At 44.3% G+C, this 8989-nt stretch overlaps 1 protein-coding gene across 2 annotated transcripts in view; it reads left to right on the top strand.

Moving 5' to 3' along the window:
• The first annotated feature begins 1241 nt into the window (after positions 1-1241).
• Positions 1242-8989, top strand: part of LOC135372430 (uncharacterized) — a 78153-nt gene continuing 70405 nt past the window's right edge. Inside the window, exon 1 of one of the 2 annotated variants that reach the window (XM_064606042.1) lies at positions 1242-1312. The gene's annotated coding sequence lies outside the window, so the exon portion shown is untranslated. Of the gene's footprint in view, positions 1313-1551; positions 1616-8989 lie in introns of those variants that run through there. The other variant, XM_064606043.1, reaches the window with a different exon arrangement.

Here is an 8989-nt window from a genome sequence, read left to right as displayed (position 1 = left end):
AACAGGCTGAGGTTGTTGCCTCTTGTAGTGAGCATTTATACATTTTAAAATGACCAACGTCGTAAAATGCTACTTGAGAGAAAACGTTTTACAACACTAGACACGAAGTCAGATAATGTGTTATTGATTAAGGCTTCACTATTTGCACTGTCAGTATACCGTTTGTGTTGACGCATGGTTGGATTAAATCATATTTTCTTGCTCAAAGCTATATAGAGCGCAGCACGGAGATGCTTTGATGAAATCATGTTGAATATCTTCAAGTTGCCTGTTGTCGAGTTGAACAGCCGGAGCTTGGTTAACACAGCACACCTACGCCTGTCTTCGCAGAACGTATCCTGATCGGGTCGAATCGTTATCACATATGCGAGCGGAAATAGCACTTGAAGGATGCTCTCTGCCTCTTCTTTTCAGGTTTTATGTCAAGCCATGACCTCACGACTGAACGCGACCCAGCGAAATAACTACACATACGGATAAAACACAACAACTCCGCGATCACCTCTCCGCCGCCATTTTGAGAAATGCGAAGCGCCCTCTTTAGTCGCTGAAAGTTGCGGTTCTCGGAGGAGGAAAGTGGGACCGTAGCCTTAACATTCGCCCAGTGCCCCAAGGGTGGCTGTTATCGCGCCGGGAAATCAGACCAAATTCTTTCCAGTGTTATTATTAAGATTGACCGGAGCTGTACTTTGTAACGGTGGAGGCGCCTTGTCGGGCTTATGCATTTTGCGCCTATCTCCCCAATTTCCAAGTAGGTGAAATGATATAAAAACAAATCAAAACGAGATTCTGTTTCCTCTTATTTTGAGCCTGACGAACGTTTTTATTGAAACCCAATGCAACGATTCGGGGATTTAACGCGTAGAAAGGCAAGGAGAAGAATAAGAAAAAAGAAAACAACAAAAGCGAAAAATTTACAAACTTAGGGACCGCTAAGCGTCACTCATGATCACGGTTATCTTGCAACGTAGAACCCACAATTATTATTATCATTGTTAATGGCACTTTTAATATTACACGAGTTCACCTCCAGTTAGAGACCACATGTGGCCGCCAATTTTTAGCCTTGAAATACACATGGAGAGCGTCTGTAGCTCTTGTCCGCTGTCTCACTGTTCGGCGTCCGTCCCTGATAACGTTTCTATGGAAACCGGCCTTTGGATAGTACACAGATAAGCAATATGTGAACGGATATAGAGAAAGAGAGTGTCACTTCCTCTCGTCTTATCTCTACCGCGCAAAAGTGCAGTTGCTGCCCTAGCGGCACAGGAGCCAGTTGCATCCTGCTTCCAGCTGCTGGTCTTGTGGGAAGGTAATTATGATATTATTCGAAACATTGTTTCTTATTTCATTCCTTCGCGTTTTACATCCCGATATCACAGGCGGATGCCAAAGACAACGATTCGTACGGGAAAAAACGGCCAGAAATGGGCAGCTCTTTATCCTGCGCTGCCGAACGTCGTGTAAACACGAGGCACGTCAGTTCACCACCCGAATTGCGGAATGATTAATGACTGCGACGTCTGCGAGAATTATTACCAAAGCATGTGACTGTCGAAACCAGTTTGTGAAAGTTGGAAGGGGTGCAGGCCGCCGTTACAGAAGCGTTCCGCAGGTATCGGGTTATTAAAACGTCATATGTGTATAGACTTGAATGTCACATCTGTAAGTGTTCATCCACATAATTTAAATATGAAAATTTGATATTCTTTCGATGTTACCCGTTTTAAACTCGGAACTCAAGTGGGTTTTGCGTTTTTGACGTGCCTTAAATGAGCACTGTGATGTGCTATGGCGATCATAGCAGATGTTCCATAAAGAGGCTTAGTATCTTTTAAACAACATTGGCTACACTTGCGCGTGTATTGTTCCTATCCGATACTGGCGTATGAATTGCTTGGAGAAGTTCACGAGCATGGGGTGTCTGCAGTGGCCCACTCTTACTGGGTCTCGTTTTATCTGCGTATTTTCTGGTATAGGTTTATTTTTGTTTCTTTCATGCATTTGCCACTTTGTTTGTGCGTGAGGGGTAGAGAAGGTAACCAAAAGCCGGATTCCTCTGTGTCGCTGAAAGCCCAACGTCACTCTTCAGGAGGTAAGCAAGATTTGATTGGCTCCAAAATGGGAGAGGACAATCAATGCCGAAACCAAAATAACAAGAAAATGAGCGCGCAGTTAGAGCCATCCTTCCATCGCGCGTCCGTGCTTATCATAGCCTGCTAATCTATCGCGGAATGATGGAGCAGGGTCTTCTCCTGTTGTAGGAAGATAAAAATATGGAAGCGACGCGGTCCGACGACTGAACGCACTTCAATTCAGGAAAGGTCCTTTTCCAGCATGTGTCTACCGCATGATTCGTTCTGTCAGTATTTCGTATGGGTAATGTTAATTTGCCGTACTGGTGCAGGCGAAAAGTGGAACATGCTTGAAAAATAAAATGAATGAGAAAGAGCCAGACTGGATGACACATTTCAGAATGAAAATAAATGTTACCATGAGGTGACCCCTGGGCTCATTTAAAGTGTGCCCTTGAGCATTCGTTGTGATGACTAAAATGAGGCTCCTGGCAAATCTCAATAGGTGTCCTATTTCTCATGATTTTTTTCCTCGGAATGACTCTCTCGGACCGTAAAGTATGAGAAGTCGGAAGAGCAAGCCCGCGACACAAGCAGCACGAGTAAAATACGTGCAACGTAGAGATGAAGGCTTAGTAGGGTATGCGTCCCCTCGTCATAGACCAGGGCACTTCCCTTCCTGGATTCCTCAGCTTCCTTGTTAAACTTATCTTTATCTTGTCGACACGTGCGCTAGGTGTACCGTGTTGGAACATAGACATCTTCACTTGTTTCTATATTCCAGGTCAGCTCAGCTTCAAGCAGGGCCGGGGTCTATACCGGTACAAGGGGGCAGCTGCCTCCCCCTCGCCCTAAGCCCGCGTAGAGGGGCGCAAAAAAAGGCAACTTTCGGGCAGTAAGAATATGGAGAGGAGCGCAAATTTCCTACTTGCGAACAGTACATGCCGGTACTGGCTTGAACCTTCACCAGGAACAACAAAAACGTATGCACTTCACGTGTGCGAACTTCGAACGATACTTCACACGATAAACAGACAAGGCGACAACGTGGAATGTTCATCTGTGGACAGTAATACATGACAAAAATACTGAGGTGTATCTTTTAGGCATATCCGTTTATCTGCGCCTTTTTTAGTTGGTGCCGAATGTAGGTCACAGTGCCGTCTCGGTTTGCCTTAGGAGGATCTCCAAAACGACAAAAAAGAAAGAGAGAGGGAGGGAGAGAGACGTAAGCAGCACTATTGCTCCCGGTCACTCCACGACACTTGAGTTGGTCACTACTTTCGAATGCCGCTGCGAAGTCACCACTTGTGTGTCTGGTGCGGTACGTAAACCCAGCATCATTACCCATCTGGGGGATATTTGGTACATCGCCTTCGCTGCGTGCATACGTTATGTGTCACTGCTCGTAGAGGACCAGTACTCTGTTAGAAACTTAATTGTCTATGCAGAACGAACTTTCTACATGTGCGGAGTAGAGTATCGCCCCCTGGCGAAGAAATTCCCCAATTAACATCGTAAAATAAAGTTGTTATTCGAGATGTGTATGTATGTACACATCAGGTGTAAATATCTGTTAAATCAGGTTTGACAGATGTTGTACATGTAGGTCGTACGACCCAAGCCGCGATTTCATCAACCCGGCAGAAACAGGTCGAGTTGACTTATTGCACCTCCTCGCATCCATCCTCCCTAGACGATTGGTTGACACGGACTGATGGGAGAGGATTTGCTGCGATAAACCAACTCTACCTGCTTTTGTCGAGTTCATGTAAACACGGCTCCGGATGTGCAGCCTGTGTCAAACCTGATTCTACCTGACTTCACAACTGAAGCACACGTCTACGGTCCCAGTGCTTTGTGGTTCGAAGCAAGCACACGTGAAATGAACACGTTTTTGGTTTTCCTTTTTTTTTCTGTAATCAAACTCAAACTCGACGTTTTTGGTGTTCCCGATGAAGGTTGAAGCTGACCTGGAGCGCACAAATAGGTGTCCATTTCTCAACAAGTGACACCAACTGCACATGGGGACGAGGAAGTTGAGGAACTTAGGAAATGAATGGGCAGGGAGTAAGACATGGGGACGCATCCACTCTTAGGCATCTTTCTTTCTCTTCTTTTTTTTCTTTTTGCTATAGTCGTGACGACGCTCACTTTTGTGTGGCTAACAACGGCGAGGCGATCCTGCTTTTAACCCCCCTCCCGCCCAAGCCTTCATCTCTGCCTAGCATATATTTTGCTCGTGCTGCTTTTGCCATGTGCTTATTGTCCCTGACAGTGGTTTATCCAGAAACTCAAGCATGTGGAGGTGTTGCAAAAAAATTGGTGTGACACCAAGGTCCTCACATTGTAGGGAGTGGACAGGTAAAACGTTCGGACTGTGTCGCCAAACATTTGGAGGGTATTAATGATGCGGGGGGTTCTGGATAAATTATTGGTTTTCGAATTCTCATACTTTATGGGGGGGGGGATATATATTTATTGAAAGGAAAGGGCAGGTCATACTTTATGGTCCGAAACAGTCAATATGAAGTAACATAAATTCATGAGAAATAGTGTACCTTTTGAGCTTAGCGTCATCAGAAGATTTAGCATTATAGCCATTACAATGAATCCACAAGTGCACACTCTAAACGGATCCAGAGGTCCCCCCGCAATACATTAATTTTCTTGCTCAAGCGCCTCATCCAGTGTCGCTCTTTCTCATTCATTTGATTTTTCAAGCACGTTCCAGTTCCCGCCGGTACCGGTACAACCAATATAACAAGGCCATCCGAAATAATGGTCGGGGGAACCTCGCGATGGATACATGTCGCAAAAAGGACCTTTCCAGAATTGAAATCCTTGTAGTCGTGCGAGCACGTCGCTGACACATTTTTATCTTTCCGAATACGGAGAAGAGTCTATTCGATCATCCCGCGATGGATTTTGATAGATAGCGCGCTGATCATCACTGATCATCCTCCGTCATTTCGAAGCCAATGAAATCTTCCTTACCTTCCGAAGAGGAAAAATATGACTTAGGGATTTAAGACGACAACGCTACTCACTAGAAAAATGAGTAGGGCGTACAGGTACCTACAAAAGTTTACGGAACACGCAAGCGCTGTATTTTCTGCTCGGTTCGACACCCTACCGGCGAGGTGAAGTGGGATTGGGTACTCGTTCAGAGGGGTGAGGGAGTGCGCTGGTAGCGACACACCGTGGTAGTTTCGGTATGGTGTGAATGTTCTCGGAAGGGAGTTTGAATTGGTGTCATTGGTGTCATGAATTGGTGCGTGTATGCCAAAGGGAGTCTGGCCATTAGGAGGAGCTTAAAGGTCAGCTACGCCGATTTCCCGATGTGTTGAAACGGTTGTGATATTCAGAACGAGCACATCCAACTGCCCCCGAAACGCACCTTCGTTTCTCAATTTTGTCTTCCTATTACGAAAATTAATTCATCAAAGAAACCAAAACAAGCAATGGGCGCAGCCATTTTTGTGACGTAGATGGGATAAACCTGCTCCATCTACGTAGATAGAGAATCGTGCGTCTGATTGGATGAAAGCTGAGGCTTTCTCTGACTTCCCTGGCGTCTGCTCCCGTTTGTGAGGAAATCCAGTTATGGCCGCCGGCTACGATGAGCGTTTCGTCCGACGTAATCCCGATAACTATTGAACGATGGAAACAACAACCGCGAACTCACCTCAACATCATTTTCGGCGTGAAATTGTGATTATGTGCTCGAGAACTTTTCAGTTCAACCGTTCGGCAGCCATTCACGTCAACCAGTTTGCTGCTTTTACTACAAGTGCAGGAATGGGAGCGATTGAGCAACAACGTGAGACTTGGTGATCGTTTGAGCATATACCTGCAGAGGACTGGTCTTCAAATAAAGAGGGCCGTATTTCTGCCCATGCACATCGTGCGATTGCCAGGCTTGTTACACGAGATACATATATTGTGCAGCATCATAGCGCGACTGCAATGAACGACGTACGAATGTATCGTGACCACTCGAACTGCATTCGTTGACCCATTCGTCGGTTATATGAAAGTGTTCATTAGAGTTGCCCCGCACAAAAAGTGTTGGGTGTAGTTTTGTAGTGTGTTGTTTATCTCGTAGAGCGCACCGCGGCATGTAGGTCGAGAGCCCTTATACGTATTTTTTGCATGTTTACTTGAGTGTGCGCATTGTTCTATACCACACAGGCCATATTTCATTCATAATAGTTTCGCAAATAAACACGTACGGGTAGATCTCATATTGCTTTTGAGTTAGGCATAGTGTCTTCAGATCAGGGTATGTGTACCCTGTTTGCTGGGCCCAACAGATGTTAATAAGGGTAGTGCAACATTTCCCACTTCTTGAGCCATGCTAACATTGCTAGAATAAGGAACATTACACTGTGCTGTGTATTCCACACTCAGTTGTCTCGTGACGTAAACCCCCAATTATTATATTGGGTACTCCACATGTTCAACCAGTCAGCACTTCCCATATCCTATTTTTTTTAAACATGTGCTTAAAATTGCACGACTGCCACTCAAGTAACTTTGCCACCAAATTAGTCAGTGACAAAAGGTATATGTATTTTATCACAAATTTAATAACCTTAGTGGAAATGGTTGATGTTGTCCTCTGCCTTGTGCGGTGCACTTCATAGCAAAATACACAATAGTCCAAATGTTTTCCTTGTCCCCAAATGCCCTGTCAAAGCTGAAAGACTCTTATCAAAATGGGGAAGCGGGCTTGCTTGTCCAGAGAAACAAATATGAAACTGCAGTGCTCAACGTAAATAACTGCATGCTCAGCAACTAAGGCTGGTGATGCCGAAGACCTAATATTTCTAGGTTACAAGGAGAAAAGACCACTGCAGCGTATTAATGTTGTTTCAAAAGTATAACACCACAAAATTTGTGAGAGTCAGTTGGTGTATTTAGTTATGTTGGTCACCTCCTGCACCAATGTTTAATAAAATTCAAATGCGTTGCTACCAACCAGGACCTAAGCCTGACCTATGATATAATAATAATAATAGTATCTATCTATGACCTATATGGACCTTCACCATTAGTTTGGTCTAGGTTTCACACGTGGCTTGTAGTGAAATTCGAAGCTGCTCTGTAGAGCTGATAGGAGACTTGCAGAGTAGAGAATTTTTTATTTATATTTTCCAAAGAACATGTAAAAAACAATGTGCTGTACCAACTGTATTCAAAGAAATACAAATATACTTTGTTTTAGCTATGTGCATATTAGCAGATTATAGGTGACCGATGACACACAATGGGCGTCAAGGGTGAGAACACAAGAATACTACCACTGCAGGCACTGTCCTGAAATTCGAAGTCACCATTTGTCAGAAAGCAATGACCACGCACAGCCTAAGGATCATGTTGAGCTCCTTCCATTATTCTTTTTATTGACAGCATGTTGGCTGCCATCCAGTCCAAGAAAGTGACCCTTATCGTTGAAAGAACGGTTAAACAGCAAGCTAGCTGGTGATAGTGTCCATGATGGCGAGACCTGAATGGCGAGACCTGAAGAGGAGATACAAGAAGGGACATAAACAAGCTATGTTGAGACATTGTGTATGTCCCTTCCTATCCCTCGTCTGAGGGTTTTTCGCTATGGACCTTCATGATATTTCCTTCGGCAAACTTTACATATTTTTATGTAGAATTGTGGAGGTACAGCCAGGCGCTGTTAGCAAATCACACAGTACTTTTCTTGAATCAAGAATCCATAGAAGGTACACAGTCATCTTCAGCATTGCACACATCTATGGGACATGTTAATCACTTTGGAATGTCACAGACATGTCATGGAGGCCGGCACATGATTAGTGGTGCTGAACAGACAACTATTTGTCATAGTTTAGGCATAAAAAGCAGTTTTGTCACCTGCATGTTGAGACAGATGTATCTCTACATACTTTGCCATGACACAAATATATGAAGCGACAAATGTACCCTCTATTTTATTATGGTTATTAGTCAACACTGCCGAGAACGTGGGAACACAGTCTTATACCACCTACACTCTTCAAAATGACCTTCACACACGACACATTGTAGGTCAACGAGACTCCAGAATGATGTCCTCTCCCTCCCCATTGGCTGAAAACATTTTTCTACTATTTTGCATAAGGGGAAGTTAGTACAAGAAACGCACAGATTCCTTTTTTGAGCAAATCAGTATTCAGAGCGTTACCATACTGTGGTAGGCCTGCAGTGCATTACGTGGTGCAGCACACACTGTAAAAAATTTCACCGTAGAACATGTCCCCCGTTCTAACGACAGTCTTCTCCAGTTTTTCAAACTGCCATTTCCCATAGTGCTTTATGGTATGACACAGTATTTCTAAATCTTTACTGTAGTTTACTGGTTGTAGCAGAAAAAAGACACCACTGTTTCCGATCACAGGACGCAAGCCATAAGTGCTATACGGAAACAGTACGTGCTGCTCTCTAGCAGTTGTTAGTGTTTGGACATGGTATGGTGCATGCAGGGTGAATTCCATGGTTAAAATATCCAAACGTGAACAACTGTTAGATTACATGATGTAGAATGCTCTGTAGTACAGTAAAACCTCCAAAGTCGGACACCTCCCTACCTTGGACAACTCCCCATGATTTCCTTGCACGGGCAGGCTCCCATTGAAACTACATGGGGACGAAATTCTCTATGTCGGACACCTCCCTATCTTGGAAGTAGGATAGGGTTTTCCCTGCAAAGTCGGACCCTGGCCAAATTACCTCAATATTGGCCCATCTTTGCACCAAAAAGACCCAAAATGAGCCAGTGGCCTTGACTTTTTCCCCTTTTTTCCCCTATACTGGTCTCAGCATTTTGTTGCTTTAGTTTTTAGAGTCCAAAAACAAGTGCTGTCAGTTTACATTGTAATTCTTTATGTGAGCACTTGTCT

Source organism: Ornithodoros turicata, unplaced genomic scaffold (genome assembly GCF_037126465.1).
Source record: "Ornithodoros turicata isolate Travis unplaced genomic scaffold, ASM3712646v1 Chromosome15, whole genome shotgun sequence".
Lineage (NCBI taxonomy): Eukaryota > Metazoa > Arthropoda > Arachnida > Ixodida > Argasidae > Ornithodoros > Ornithodoros turicata.
This window is presented reverse-complemented; position numbering and strand designations above follow the sequence as displayed.